The sequence below is a fragment of the Bactrocera dorsalis genome, chromosome 6 (assembly GCF_023373825.1).
Source record: "Bactrocera dorsalis isolate Fly_Bdor chromosome 6, ASM2337382v1, whole genome shotgun sequence".
Taxonomy (NCBI): domain Eukaryota; kingdom Metazoa; phylum Arthropoda; class Insecta; order Diptera; family Tephritidae; genus Bactrocera; species Bactrocera dorsalis.
This window is the reverse complement of record NC_064308.1, coordinates 22,336,196-22,352,249: the sequence shown is the minus strand read 5'-3', so window position 1 is coordinate 22,352,249 and position 16,054 is coordinate 22,336,196. Positions and strand designations below refer to the sequence as shown.

General features: G+C 39.5%; 2 protein-coding genes across 2 annotated transcripts in view; one reads left to right on the top strand and one right to left on the bottom strand.

The window, feature by feature from the left end:
• The window catches only part of LOC125779317 (uncharacterized), a 331,415-nt gene that overhangs the window by 86,582 nt on the left and 228,779 nt on the right, over nucleotides 1-16,054 (bottom strand). The window lies entirely within an intron of this gene.
• LOC125779504 (uncharacterized) overlaps nucleotides 1-16,054 on the top strand; it is a 40,371-nt gene that overhangs the window by 8,788 nt on the left and 15,529 nt on the right. The window lies entirely within an intron of this gene.

The window sequence follows — 16,054 nt, the reverse complement described above, 5'->3', positions numbered from 1 at the left end:
TACATACATTTATGCAAATAAAAATATTGAATATTTTGTGACCAACTATCAATTTATTGTCTTATTTAATTTTCTTTTTTTGCTGTACATATTTTCAATTAAGTTTTTATATAAGGAACGAATCCTAAAATACATTTTAGCTCTGAAAAACAATTTGTTTATTTTGGTGCTACAATTAACAAAATTACTTAAATCTAAGTGCTTCTGGGCGTAATTTGCACATATGTATGTATATGCAAATCAGTACCATTTAAATCGTCAAATACTGCTTGCAAGGCTCTCTCCATCAACATATCTGTTGGATTTGAGAGTTCTCCTTCAGATAGGTGATCCATCCAAGTATAAGACGAACAATTTTCTGAATTGGCACAAATTTCGGGGTTGCCCTTACCAAGTTTGTGGCAGATGTACGGTGCCAAATTTTCAAGCCCGTCGTTGTTGAGAATCTTCAAGTCATCATTTTTTTCAATTGGGTCAGCGGAATTTTGATCAACTGACACACGTTGAAAAATATTACCTGCAAAAATATAACAATCATACATACATGCGTATAAATAAATGGAATAAATTGTTAGTTAAGATTATTATTACAATTAGGATAAGAAAAAATGGTTAGTATGCAAAAACTTAGTTTGTATGTAAGTACATATTTGCATTTCTTAACATCAATACATTTTAATATAAGAATGTTTTCTGTAGTTTTAGGTTTATAATACCACTAGCTGACCCCGTAGCCGTTGTCCTGCGTGAAATTATGTAGTTTGAAATAAAAAGAAAGTTAAATTTATCATTTGATTTTTTTTTTTCAATGTAACGCAGCTTTATAAACAACATTTTTCAGTTTCTGTTCCGGTGTACAGAAAAGATGGTTTTCCAACTCGTGAGCACGCTACGGCCATGTGAAAAACATAGCATTTCCAAAATTATGCCTCACACTATGCGACTATCTTTAGGTCCTGTTGACTGTCATCTCAAATTCAATTTTCACTGGAAACGGAATACGTTTGAACTGAAATGGCAAATCGTTAGAACTCAAAGGAATTCATAGGATCAAGCATTTTGTCACTTTGTACTCTATAGGTGCGTCACAATCAGTCGAGTTCCATTACACAGTTTCGGCGCATGAAGATTGGGAAACATAATAACGATAGATCCTACTTTGGGACGCAAATGATGCGGTGGCATACCAAGCCTGTCCAAAGAATTTAGGAATACCACTGGATAATTCACAGCGTCGTCTTCATAGTCAAGACGATCGATCGATTTGTATGAGCGCAAGTCTCTCGGCACTTGACTTTGAATCTTACAGTTGAAGTCAACAACATCGGTATTTTTGGCAGCTAATATTGTGCGTGCACTTAAGGAATCGTAGTTATGAAAATTTGGCTAATGTCCGAACATTTGTGATGAGTTCATCCTTCGTGAATTGATAAAGGGAAGATGGAATTGATATCGAACCACCGGAAGTATCAACCGAAATTGTACCATTTCCAATTTTTAGCGAAGACGATGTAAAATGTCTTTGACAATGTCGAGGTTTATATCGAAAAGTATGCGAACTTCATTTTCATTCCAGTGATTAGCGTGTTCCAGCATTTGTAATTGCTGGCTTACTTCTCCAAAACTTGCACATATTCCCATATACCATTCACAGTAAGCAATGACTCAAATAAAGTTGAACCGCGTACATTATGTAATCAATAGCAACCGAAGGTAGAAACAATCGTCGTTTTTCGGGTGGATTGTGAAAATTCGTCTTAAGGAATTAGTTGATAAGACACCTGGATGTCAATCTACTGGTTGGCCTTGCTTTCTGCGTAACTATTCGACGATGCATTCCATGTACAATATCAAGGTATTTTCGAATAGAGCAATGTTCTCACAAACACATCACTGACAAAAGTTGAGAAAAAACTCGTCAATGTTAATTTTTTTGCTGGCGATGTTTCCACTGGCTATACTGTATTCTCTGGGATGAAATACACTCTTTGGCCATTCTCCAAATTAACTGCGAGACGCACAACAGTCGGAAAACGTTCATGAATTGCAAAACTAAATATCCTACAAAGCGCTTTATTGCAGTTCACGTATCGACCGTATCGTTCAAGACCAATAATCGCCATGTTTTTTCCTTTGGTGACGTACTTACAAACGTATTTTATCGATTACACCAAACTGCAATTTTGAATGTTGTCAACTTCGATACTCACGCCTCTAAATTGAATGCTAAATGTTCTGCCATTGTCGTCTGGTGAGCAACGCCGATAGAGTGGATATCCATCATTTCTAGTTTGTGTTTTCGAAAGAAAAGTACGTGGAAGAATGTGTGCGTGCGGCAAACCACTCTTTTGCCACTCAACAGAGTACATCTAGCATCTAACAGCCCCATATATGCGTTGCTTCAAGATAATGGCCATCGAAGCTGTTGAAAAGTTTTGCTATGACATCGTGACGATCGCTTTCTGATTGATCGCGACTCTTAATACCGCACGTATATCATCGCATCCTGGGAGTACTCGTTCATGTGGCTTGGGCTGCTAATCTATATTGATGCCAAAAGGAACGCCGACCGATATTAGCGCGACCTCTTCATGGCATCGTGACAAATTTCAAGCTGTAATTGATCACTTTGTGTGAAAAACACATAACATTTTCACGGAATAATTTTCAACAATTTTTGAAGCAAGCGCCAAATTTGAAAGATTTAAATAATTGAAAAACAAAACAAAAAAATTGAATAAAAACATTTGTATGGAAAAAATTAACTTTTTGGAATTGTTCAATTTTCCAACTTTTCCTCATGAAAGACATACAGGTTCTTTATTTCTAAACCTTTCCCGATCCACGACGAACAACCTCTTAAAATTTCATCAATATTGGTTCAGCCGTTCTCTTACCGTTGCCAACGAACAAACATTCAAAGGGCTGTTTTCAGGGGTTTCCGGCAATTATTCGAATTTTTTTCTCCGCAGGAACCATCCCTGAACCTCAACAAACATCATAAAAAAAGAATCATCAAATTTGGTTCAGTCTTATGAAAGTTATGAGCGTACATACATTTTGGCGATTTATTTTTATTTATATAGATTTATTTTCTTCATATTTTTTTCGGAAAATTTTCCAGAATTTTCTAAAGTATTCTCCTTGTTTGGGCGGAGACCTGTCCGAATTGGTGCTAATCACCGAAATCGGTCCAGGCGTTCTCCAGTTATAAGCGTAGTAACTAACATCACTTTCTTTTTTATATATAGATTTATTTTTTTCATATATTTTTTCGGAAAATTTTCCAAACTTTTCTTAAGTATTCTCCTTGTTTGGGCGGATACCTGTCCGAATTGGTGCTAATCACCGAAATCGGTCCAGGCGTTCTCCAGTTAAAAGCGTAGTAACTAACATCACTTTCTTTTATATATATAGATGTACGTTTAATATTTTGATAACTCATAATAATGATACTCCTTCCTGTCAAGGTGATCGTGAAGACCGCCTTTTAACCTGTTTACGCCAAACTAATTTTCTAAAACGTCCTGGTTTAAACGAGACTTCATCCTTTTCTGCCGTTCATTAGCCTCTGCAGGAGTAAATCTGGTTAAAGAAAGCGCTAGGTAGCAACTTCGTTAGACTCGGCGAATTTAAACCTGCAAGAGTGTTTGGTAAAATTATTGTAATCAAAATGCTATAATTACCCATTTCAAACTGCAAATTTCTTTCGAAGGCTTCTGGCGCGAAGTGCACAAAAATTAATCCAATATTTTAGTACTGATTTATCCTAAGGGAAATGGAAAAATCTCCATTTCGTCGCATTATTTTTAACATTGTTATTATTGCATCCGAACACTGCACAACTCATTTTAAAAATTATAAAATTTCACAATTAATACTACACGCAAAAATACAATTCGAATTCACATTCAAAGGCGCGGGCGAATAATAAGTCAATCGTGACGTCACCAAGACAGCTAATTGAAAGCAAACATGCGCATTGCGTAATCTCTTTCTCTATCATTCTTGATATTTATTTACATAAATATGTATGTACATATATTTGCTTCGGTCATTACGGGGCATCTCAACAGGATAAAATTTATGTCATACTAACTGTCAAATCTATTGCTATTGTCTTTGCCAAATCTGTATGTGGGCATTTGTTATCATAACATAATCATTTGCGCAAAGGCGTAGGGTAGGTAGGTTCGAGCTGATGTAGCGCATGCTTTGAGCTCTTGAAAAACTTATTTTATTAAATTGCGAAATGCCGTCGGGTAGGTAGCTGATGTAGCGCATGTTTTGAGCTCTTGAACTGTTTAAATCTTTTATGAGGAAAATAAAAAACGATCCTTTTGTTTACAAATTTATTTCTGGGAAAAATAAAATAATAACAAAGGATAAAGATCCTTTTTTTACAAATGTATTTCTGGGAAAATAAGAATTCATATTTTTGGACGACTATATAATAATTGTGGCATAAATTTTATATACCAATTAAAATAATAAATTTAAAATGAGAAATGATATTTTGATTTATGCTTGTATAAGTTTATTAAATTTAAGACTTCGCTCATTCCCAACCCAATTTGCATAATTATTCTGTAAATTAACAATATTAAACTAAATATCAATTTTTTTTGAAAAATGTTATTTTGAAAAGGGGCCATCCATAAATTACGTCACACGAATTTAAGGACTTTTTAATCCCTCCCCCCGTCCTTGTCACAAGTTGTCACATTTGAACTGGTCCCCCCCATTCGTGACGTCACACATTTTCCAATTTTATGGATTTATCAAAAAATAAAAAAAAACAGGTTATTCTATTTATTCTTATATTTATTGAATAATCTTTAATAAAATCAACATTTAGTTAAATATTAAAGTACAGACACAATGAATGACTAGTAAAAAAATAACAGGTATTTATTATAATTATGCTAATTAAAAATGCAAAACTTAATCATCTTGTGTTCAGGACTTTTGACCCACTCCTTTATATCATTTATTACTGGTAAATCAGGCACTTCATTTTAGTTCTGAATTTGGATGTCAGGAGCATCTTTCGTATCAACATCGTCTTATTCCATCCATAAAGCAGCGTCATCATTCATTAAACAGAAAATCTCTCGGGCACGTCTAGCCGCAATTCTTTGAGAACGAATTTTCGCGATAGGTAACAGCTCTTGTTTTTTATGTGATTGTTTGTGTTGATTGGTGGCTTTATATTGAACAAAATATAGGCCACATATGCTATACGATCTTTTAAATAAGTATGACTCGACACTAGGGCAATAAATATCATATGAAACTTGTTTCAGATGGGATGATGCTTGGAGATTTAATAATACCTGTAGTAATAATGGAGCAAACTTAGCGTTGTCATCACTGCCTGTGTCTCCATAACCTTGTGATGTCTGTTTAATTAACACAGGTGGTGGTAAAAATCCTTCTTTTAATAATTTCCAAAGACTAGAACGTCTTACACCGCAACATGCAATAGTTTCACATTTAACTATTTGTAAAAAATATTGTGACTCGCGTACATGATTAGCATACCCAGTAGCATTATTTTTCTACATCATAGCCTGTTCAATATCCAGTCCAGTAACAGTTGGTGCAACACATTCAGCGACGAGTGGAAAATTACACTGGGGAACAATGTGAAACAAAATTTTTGTTGCTTTCGACTTTACAGCTATTTTAGAGTTATTTAGGCATGTTAAATTCAAATCCGAAGTCAGTTTTCTTCTATCACGTCAAGTTTTCTTGCTACAGCTTATAGTAATGAGACCACTCCCTGAAGTGTGCTGCTTAGGTCATAAAACGGGGTACGCTCTTCTATAGACAAAAGTTTAATTTTTTTTTATTTGGAATAATTGAATATCGCCGTAGGAGAATAGCAGCAGGTTCATGCTTGTGACGACAATCGTCTAGACGGTAGTTGGGACATGTATGAACCTGTCGTTGGTGACCTACGGCGTCATTCTCTTCTTCCCATACGAGCAAGTTCAGTTTCGCGCGAGATTGTGTGGTGAGACGTTGTTTGTGCTCACACGTTACGTCCGGTTTTTTAAACAAGTATTTTTTTAATTTATTTCTGAGAACAACTTCTCTTTCCTTTAGATCATGTCTCTGGCATTTCACGTCGAAGGTGTATAATCAGTGCTGATTCGTTTTGCTATATTTGTGGCAGTTTTACTATTCCAAGTCAAAGGAGAAACATTAGTCCATTTGTCAGGCAAGCCTATTTAGCGTATTTTAAAATGAAAATCGGTGATCAGGATAAAGCTTGGGCCTCTCACACGGTGTGCACGCAGTGTGTCGAGAGTTTACGAATGTGGATAAGGAAACACGTGATAAAATGCCATTTGGTATACCAATGAGTTGGCGAGAGCCCAGAGATCTTTCAAGTGACTGTTATTTCTATATGGTGAAAACGTCAAGTTATAACAAAAAAAATAAATGTAAGATAGAGTATCCTAGTTTACTATCGGCTAAACGCCCAGTGCCAGTTTTCGAAGAACTACCCCTATCAGAAATACAAGAAAGCGTGTGAGATGATGATTCAAGTGACTCCAACGATGAAGCCTTTGAAATTGAAGACGACTCTACTCGAAAGGGATTTGATCAGAATGAGTTGAATGATTTGGCACGAGATTTGGGACTATCCAAAAAAGCTTCAGAGCTGATGGCATCCAGACTGTATGAGAAGAACTTGCTTGAAAAAGGAGCTACGGTATCCTACTTTCGATCCAGAGAAAGTGAATTGCTACCATACTTTCGAAATGACTCAGGATTTGTGTATTACTGTAACGTACAAGGTTTGATGAATGTGTTGGGAATTCCAACATATAACGCAACTGAATGGAGACTTTTCATAGACAGCTCAAAGCGGAGCTTGAAGTGTGTACTATTGCACAATGGAAATGTCTTTGGTGCAGTTCCAATCGGCCATTATGTTCGTTTACAAGAAGCATATGAAGACATAGAGTAATTGATTTGCTGCAATATGACATGCATAAGGGGATCATCTGTGTTGACCTTAAAATGGTCTGCTTTCTTCTTGGTCAGCATATAAAGCTTGGCCTCATGACACAGTTTGTTAAAACTTTGTCCTCTGAAGGGGGCTGTTTCAAGTATTTAATTTTGGCATTTCCTGGACTGTCTTTTGAAAAGATAAAGGCTGGTGTATTTAATGGTCCACAGGTTCGGCAACTCGTTCAAGATGAACATTTCATCGAAACAATGACAAAACTCCAAAAGAACGCTTGGTTGGCATTCAAAACCATTATCAAAGATTTTCTTGGAAATACTAGAGCAGAGAACTACCTTGACATTGTCAACTAACTCTTGGAGAGTTTCAAAAGGCTAGGTTGCAATATGAGCATCTAATTGAATTTTCTACATAGTCATCTCGCCAATTTCTCCACAAACCTTGGTGCAATCAGTGATGAGCAGGGAGAGTGTTTTCACCACAAACCATGGAGGCTCGGTATCAAGGAAGATGGGATGAGCACATGATGGCTGACTATTGTCAGAGCATCAAGCGAGATGAATACTCCAGAAAGAGTTATGAGAAAATTTTTACTGTAATATTGATGTCCGGGTTTGAGAAAACCATGTTGTCCTTTCTACAACGACAATTTCACTTTACAAAAAATGTGATTTAATAGCATTTGTTCAAATTAAATTACAATTTGTGAACAGTATATTTAATATAATTTTTCATCTTTACTTTGTTTCGTAAGGATATTAAATCGAAGTAAAAAAAAACTGTGTTCTCCAGTGTTATCAATGACTAACTTGCTCCAAATGTCAGCCAACACATTGCCCGCACTTTCGAAGTTTCGTTTTTCTAGATCTAAGTCAGCAGTTCGATTACTTTAATCAATAAGTGACCCAAAATCATCATGATTTAATAGTACACCAGTAAGATCGCTACTGAGAGGTGTCATGCGTCGTTCTTCTTCTTCTTCTTTACTGGCGTAGACACCGCTTACGCGATTATAGCCGAGTCAACAACAGCGCGCCAGTCGTTTCTTCTCTTCGCTACGTGGCGCCAATTGGATATTCCAAGCGAGGCCAGGTCCTTCTCCACTTGGTCCTTCAACCGGAGTGGAGGTCTTCCTCTTCTTCTGCTTCCCGCGGGGGGTACTGCGTCGAATACTTTCAGAGCTGGAGTGTTTTCATCCATCCGGACAACAGGACCTAGCCAGCGTAGCCGCTGTCTTTTAATTCGCTGAACTATGTCAATGTCGTCGTTTATCTCGTACAGCTTATCGTTCCAACGAATGCGATATTCGCCGTGGCCAACGCGCAAAGGACCATAAATCTTTCGCAGAACTTTTCTCTCTAAAACTCGCAACGTCGACTCATCGGTTGTTGTCATCGTCCAAGCCTCTGCACCATATAGCAGGACGGGAATTATGAGCGACTTATAGAGTTGGTTTTGCAGGTTGACATTGTTGGTGGTGTTTACGCTGGTTTCAAGATAGACGAAATTATCTACAACTTCAAAGTTATGACTGTCAACAGTGACGTGAGAGCCAAGTCGCGAGTGCGACGACTGTTTGTTTGATGACAGGAGATATTTCGTCTTGCCCTCGTTCACTGCCAGACCCATTTGCGTTGCATCCTTGTTCAGTCTGGAGAAAGCAGAACTAACGGCGCGGGTGTTGAGACCGATGATATCAATATCATCGGCATACGCCAGCAGCTGTACACTCTTATAAAAGATTGTACCTGCTCGATTCAGTTTTGCAGCTCTAATAATTTTCTCCAGCAGCAGATTGAAAAAGTCGCACGATAGGGAGTCGCCTTGTCTGAAATCTCGTTTGGTATCGAACGGCTCGGAGAGGTCTTTCCCGATCCTGACGGATCTTCGTGTTGCTCAACGTCAGTTTACACAGCCGTATTAGTTTTGCGGGAATACCAAATTCAGACACCGCGGCATAAAGGCTGCTCTTTTTCGTGCTGTCGAAAGCAGCTTTGAAATCGACGGATAGGTGGTGAGTGTCGATTCTCTTTTCACGGGTCTTTTCCAGGATTTGGCGCATGGTGAATATCTGGTCGGTTGTTGATTTACCAGGTCTGAAGCCACATTGATAAGGTCCAATCAGTTTGTTGACGGTGGGCTTTAATATTTCACACAATACATTCGATAGAACCTTGTACGCGATGTTGAGGAGGCTTATCCCACGGTAGTTGGCGCAGATTGTGGGGTCTCCTTTTTTATGGATTGAGCATAGCACACTTAAATTCCAATCGTTGGACCATATTTTCATCGTTCATCCGACCATATTTTGCAAAGAAGCTGATGCATGCTCCTTATCAGTTCTTCGCCGCTGTGTTTGAATAGCTCGGCCGGCAATCCGTCGGCCCCTGCCGCTTTGTTGCTCTTCAGGCGGGCAACTGCTATTCGAACTTCTTCATGGCCAGATAATGGAACGTCTGCTCTATCGTCATCGATTAGGGAATCGGGTTCGCCCTCTCCTGGTGTTATGTGTTCACTGCCATTCAGCAGGCTGGAGAAGTGTACCCTCCATAATTTAAGTATGCTCTGGGCATCGGTGACTAGATCAATGGTTTTGGTTGCAGCTGTACGTAAGGAGTTTGAAATGCCGTCCCACAGTTCCCTTATACCGAGTTGTTGACGAGTGCTCTCAGAGAGTAGGAGTGCAAGCCGAATGGAAAATCTTTCGGCTGTCTGTTGTGATTGCAGCTTCTCGACGTTGAACCTTCCTTGTGTTTGTTGGCGTGCGTTTTTTGCTGCACAGAGGCGGGTGCGAATTTTGGCTGCAACAATATAGTGGTCCGAGTCGATGTTAGGGCCTCGGAGCGCACGCACGTCTAAAACACTGGAGACGTGTCTTCCGTCTAACACAACATGATCGATCTGGTTGGTGGTTTTTCGATCCGGAGACAGCCAGGTAGCTTGATGTATCTTCTTATGCTGGAATCTAGTACTACAGATAACCATATTTCGGGCCCCGGCGAAGTCGATCAGCCTCAACCCATTTGGGGATGTTTCCTCGTGGAGGCTGAATTTACCATGCGTCGTTCAACTCTGTTAAATGCCCTCCCTGCTGGGGCATTTGTAGCTATATAAATTGCATCTAAATGAAAATGTTTAAAAAGTTGTAAAGCTGAAACTATAACGCGGGAGACAATTTTGTAACTTTGATTAAAATTAAAATATAAAATAAAGTAAAGTACGATTCGCAGAAGAGCCCCAATATTTACAAAGTTATTGTAACGAACCCTAGACACGGCGACTATACCTCAGCAAGTTATACTTGTAAGAAGCAGGGGCAGTAAAAAACGAAGATTGCGTTTATAAATGTTTAATATTTTTTGTTTACCTATAAATTTCACGTTTGTACATCACAAATTTTGAAACGTGATGTCACAAAACTTATGACCCCCCTGCCCCTTGTCACACAATGTCACTTCTGAATGATAAAAAGTAAATAAAAATTAATATTTAGTTTAATATTGTTAATTATAAAAATAAAATAAAGTACATTTTAAAAACTATTTTCAAAACTAATTAGTTTGCCATATATTGTAAGCAATAAGCAATATGGAGTCTCCACAGGCAATTGCCGTGTTAAGTTTTGATATCATCTTAAAAGATCTAGCGGTCGCACATGTGCTCAAACATACATATGTATATAATAATGTGTGCATGTAAACAAATATGACAGACCATACGCATAATGTTTGTAAATTTGTCTACATGCAACATATGTATGTGTGCAAATATATTCTTACAAAAGTAGTATTAAGTTGTATTTGTATTACTATATGCATCCCTGATTATGAACAATAGCTGTAGGTATATGGAATAGCATTTGTCTTGTTGTAGACATCTGGAGCCACGGCTGTCTGCTTGTCGAAACAATAGACATCTGGCGCCGCGCTGTCTGCTTGTCTAGTTAAACAATTGCTGAGTCTGGCGCCGCGACTGTCTGCTTGCGTCTGGCGCCGTATAGCATTATGTTCTGGTAATTTCCAGACGCAATATTTTAGAAGGACACGTCGGCATCAGCGAGAAGTGCGTGGCTATATAAGCCGTGGCAGCGCCAACGTAATAGTTCAGTGCTAAGAGTAAACTGCTATAGTGTAGACGAGTTGTGAAATAAAGAGTTGTTGAATTAAATTAAACAGTGTTGATTTTATTTGTCAATCCAGAGATACGAACCTAACAAAGTAAACTAGCAAACAGTAAATTCGTAACAATTGGTGTCAGAAGTGGGATTGTCAAATAATCCAAATTCAAGATGGTTAAATTCGGAGAATTGAGAATTCAGCAATTAAAAAAGGAACTGGAGGAGCGTAATTTGCCGATAAGCGAGCAAAAGGCGGATCTGCAGGCACGACTACGTGAAGCAATGGAAGCGGATGGAATTAATGTGGACGAGTTCGAATTTGATGGGCCAGGAACTTCTACAAAGGTAGAAGAAAAATTAGAAGAACAACGAACATCATCAAGCGTAGACACTAACATGTTATTAGTGGCTATTAGGCAAATAGCAGAAAATGCAGTGCAAACAGAAAATCGTCTGGCACAGCAAATGACGCAAATAGCTGAAAATACATCACAGTTAGAGTCTCGCCTTACACAACAGATTACAGAGAATAATACACAAGTGCAAGAGAAATTTTCAAAATTTGAAGACGAATTAAGCACTTTAAAAAATGACGAAGAAAATTTAAAATCAGAAGTTCTTCAATTAAGTAATCGTGTGCGAGAACTGCAACTGCATGGCCCTGCACCATCAACAAATATCCAAAGATTGAAGGCACCCACATTCGATGGAAGTATTCCATTTCAAATTTTCAAACTTCAGTTTGAAAAGACAGCAATGGCCAATAACTGGAATGCAGCGGACAAAGTGGCGTCCTTGTTTGTATCATTGAAAGGACCTGCGGCAGAAATCCTTCAGACTATTCCAGACTGTGAACGGGACAACTATGAGGCATTGATGAGTGCGATAGAAAGACGATATGGTAGTGAGCACCGGAAACAAATATACCAGATCGAACTGCAAAATAGGGGTCAGAAAATGAACGAGTCATTGCAAGAGTTCGCAACTGAAATAGAACGACTGGCTCATTTGGCAAATGCAGATGCACCTGTGGATTACATTGAGAGGGTAAAAATTCAATGTTTCATAAATGGAATTCGTGATATGGACACCAAACGCGCCACATATGCATTGCCAAAAAGAACGTTTGCTGAAACGGTTTCGCACGCCCTCACACAGGAAACAGCTTCCCTACTAAGTAAACCAGCACACAGAGTACAAAGGGTTGAAATAGAACAACCGGCGCTGATGGAAGAAATATTGAAGACTCTGAAGACAATTGCTGCACCGCGAGTAAATACAACAGGAAGATGTTTCAACTGTGGAAAAGCGGGTCACTTTGCCCGAAATTGCAATATAAAAGTAAACCCATCAAAACGGAAACAACCAACAGATAACGAGGACAGAGCATCCACATCTCACAAGTCGTTAAACTAAAACGGAACAGTTCAAAGGGGCGTGAGCTGGTTCCCACAACTATTTGCCCCGCCATCTCGATATCACAAATAGGTCGCCAGGACAACAATCTTACTATCAACGGCATCGTAAATGGACGACTGTCAACGCTTACTTTGGATACTGGTGCCACACATTCAATTATCCGACCGGATGTGGTAAGAGGAACGGTTGAACCATTAGTCGGTTGCAAGCTTCGAACGGCCACCGGGGAGGAAGCAGCTGTCGCGGGAAAAGTGTTTTGCAAAGTGATGATTGGTACCCTGGAAGTTAATCACACCTTCATCGTAGCAGAAATCACGGATGAAATTATAATGGGAGTAGATTTCATGATTGATCACGGGGTTACTTTGGATTTAAACAAGCAAATGCTGTTTTGCCAGAACATGGAGATGCCTATAAACACCGGATATGTGACCAACGTTGAAAGTAAGAGGGTGATTGTTGATGATAATCAGAGTATTCCACCAAAATCTGAGGCGATTTTAGGGGACAAAGTGAATGGAGGAGGTGGGACTGAAGAGTTGTGGATTGTGGAACCAACAAAAATAGATACACCCGTATTGGTAGGAAGAACGCTTGTTAAAACTAGTGAAGACGCCACCATTCCGGTCAGAGTAGTGAATGAATTCAACACGCCTATAAGTCTGAAGAAAGGAGCAGTAATTGGACAGTGCCAGAATATAAGTGCAATAGCACGATGCGAACGGTCACAAGTTTTGATGATCATCTGAAAAATCTAGAGGAAGTCTTTCAGCGAATAGCATCAGCCGGATTACGCTTGAATCCCAAAAAGTGTTCATTATGGAAGAAGCAGGTCACATATCTCGGACATAAAGTGTCAACTGAGGGAATTCACACCGAGGAAGGAAAAATAAAAGCAGTGAAAGATTGGCCTCGACCCACCAACATTCATGAACTCCGCAGCTTCCTCCCCTTATGCACGTATTACCGCCGTTTTGTACCTGGATTTGCGAACGTGGCTAGAAGTTTACATGATTTAACAAAGAAGAATCGCCCGTTTGTATGGCAGTTGGAACAAGAAAAAGCGTTTGAGCAGCTTAAAGAACTACTTTGTACGGCGCCCATGTTGGCTTATCCAATACCTGGAAAGAAATTCATCCTGGATACAGATGCGAGCGCTTATGGAATTGGAGGTGTCCTGTCTCAGCTCATCGACGGACAAGAAAGAGTAATTGGGTATTACAGCAGAGTGCTCGGGAAACCAGAGAAAAACTACTGTGTGACGCGAAAAGAACTACTAGCTGTGGTGGAATGTGTAAAACATTTCCACAAGTATTTGTATGGACAACGATTCTTGCTGAGGACTGATCATGCAGCATTAAAATGGTTATTACAGTTTAAGAATCCGGAAGGCCAAATTGCACGATGGATCGAAAGATTACAGAATTACGACTTCGAAACGGAACATCGAAAGGGGATTCACCACAAAAATGCGGATGCATTATCACGTCGCCCTTGTCCACTGGAATGTAAACATTGCTCCAAATCAGAAGGAAAAGAAGGTATAATCGACGTGCGATTACTGAATATAGAACCTGAAGATGATTGGACTCCTCATCGCATCAGAATCAATCAGCTGGAGGACCCTGATCTTGCAAAGCTGATAATAGCCAAAGAAAATGGGGTACGACCACCAAAGGAACAAATAAGTAACGAGAGTCCAACGGCAAAAGCATATTGGGCCCAATGGAACAGCATAAACCTCGTTAATGGATACCTTCATCGTACCTGGGAAAGTGAAGATGGCAAACGGTCTTGTCTGCTGATCATAGTACCGAAGTCCATGATCCCGAAAGTGTTGAAAGAATATCACAATGGACCTAGTGGAGGGCACCTTGGAATCACAAAAACTATAGAGAAGATTAAACAACGGTTCTACTGGATCGGTTGTCGAGATTCCATAGCAGAATGGATAAGTAATTGCGTAGAGTGCATGGCAGCTAAAGGTCCTAAAGCCAAAAGTCGCGGTAGGCTACAACAGTACAACGTGGGATCACCATTTGAACGAGTCGCAATGGATGTTGCAGGTCCGTTCCCAACCAGTGCGGCCGGAAACAAATATCTACTGGTTGTCATGGACTATTTCAGTAAATGGCCAGAAGTATATGCCTTACCAAACCAAGAAGCGAAGACAGTAGCCGAAGCGTTTGTAGAAAATTGGATAACAAGGTTCGGAGTGCCCGTCGAATTACACTCAGATCAAGGCAGAAATTTCGAATCTTCCATTTTTCAAGAAGTCTGTACGTTATTGGGCATCCACAAGACACGGACAACAGCGTTACACCCACAATCAGATGGAATGGTAGAGAGATTCAATCGAACGCTCGAAGAACATCTGCGGAAAATCGTTGATAAAGACCAACGGAATTGGGACAAGTGCATCCAGATGTTCCTGCTGGCGTATCGTTCAGCGAAGCACGAGACAACTGGTTACACGCCAGCAAAGATTATTTTCGGATCTGATCTGCGACTCCCTGCTGATCTTAAGTTTGGAACGAATCCTACAGCTGTAAGAAATGATGGAGATTATTGTTCTGCCTTAAAGGAAGAAATGAATGAATTGCATCTAATGGTAAGACAGCATACGCATCTGATGAGCAATAAGATGAAGGACCGGTTCGATCAAGCGGCAAATTCAAAAGGTTTTGAAGAAGGTGATCTGGTCCTGTTGTACAATCCACTTCGAAAGAAAGGCTTGTCCCCGAAACTGCAGACAGCCTGGGAAGGACCCTATATGGTGATGAAACGACTTAATGACGTGGTATACCGCATACAAAGAAATGGAAAAGCACGATGTAAAATGAAAGTAGTACATTTGGAGAGGCTCGCCCCATTTGGTTCAAGAGGATTTGTGCCTAATCGGGACGATTAGGCTTTAGGGGAGGGCAGTGTTACAAAAGTAGTATTAAGTTGTATTTGTATTACTACATGCATCCCTGATTATGAACAATAGCTGTAGGTATATGGAATAGCATTTGTCTTGTTGTAGACATCTGGCGCCAGGGATGTCTGCTTGTCGAAACAATAGACATCTGGCGCCGCACTGTCTGCTTGTCTAGTTAAACAATTGCTGAGTCTGCCGCCGCGACTGTCTGCTTGCGTCTGGCGCCGTATAGCATTATGTTCTGGTAATTTCCAGACGCAATATTCTAGAAGGACACGTCGGCATCAGCGAGAAGTGCGTGGCTATATAAGCCGTGGCAGCGCCAACGTAATAGTTCAGTGCAAAGAGTAAACTGCTATAATGTAGACGAGTTGTGAAATAAAGAGTTGTTGAATTAAATTAAACAGTGTTGATTTTATTTGTCAATCCAGAGATACGAACCTAACAAAGTAAACTAGCAAACAGTAAATTCGTAACAATATCAATGCTTCATGCGAAATTTCCGTTCACACGGACAACCAATGGCGAAGCTCACATTTTGTCAAAGAGTCATATGCTGAACACAATACTGGCGACAGACCGCAAACGACAACTGTCAAATATTAGAATACAC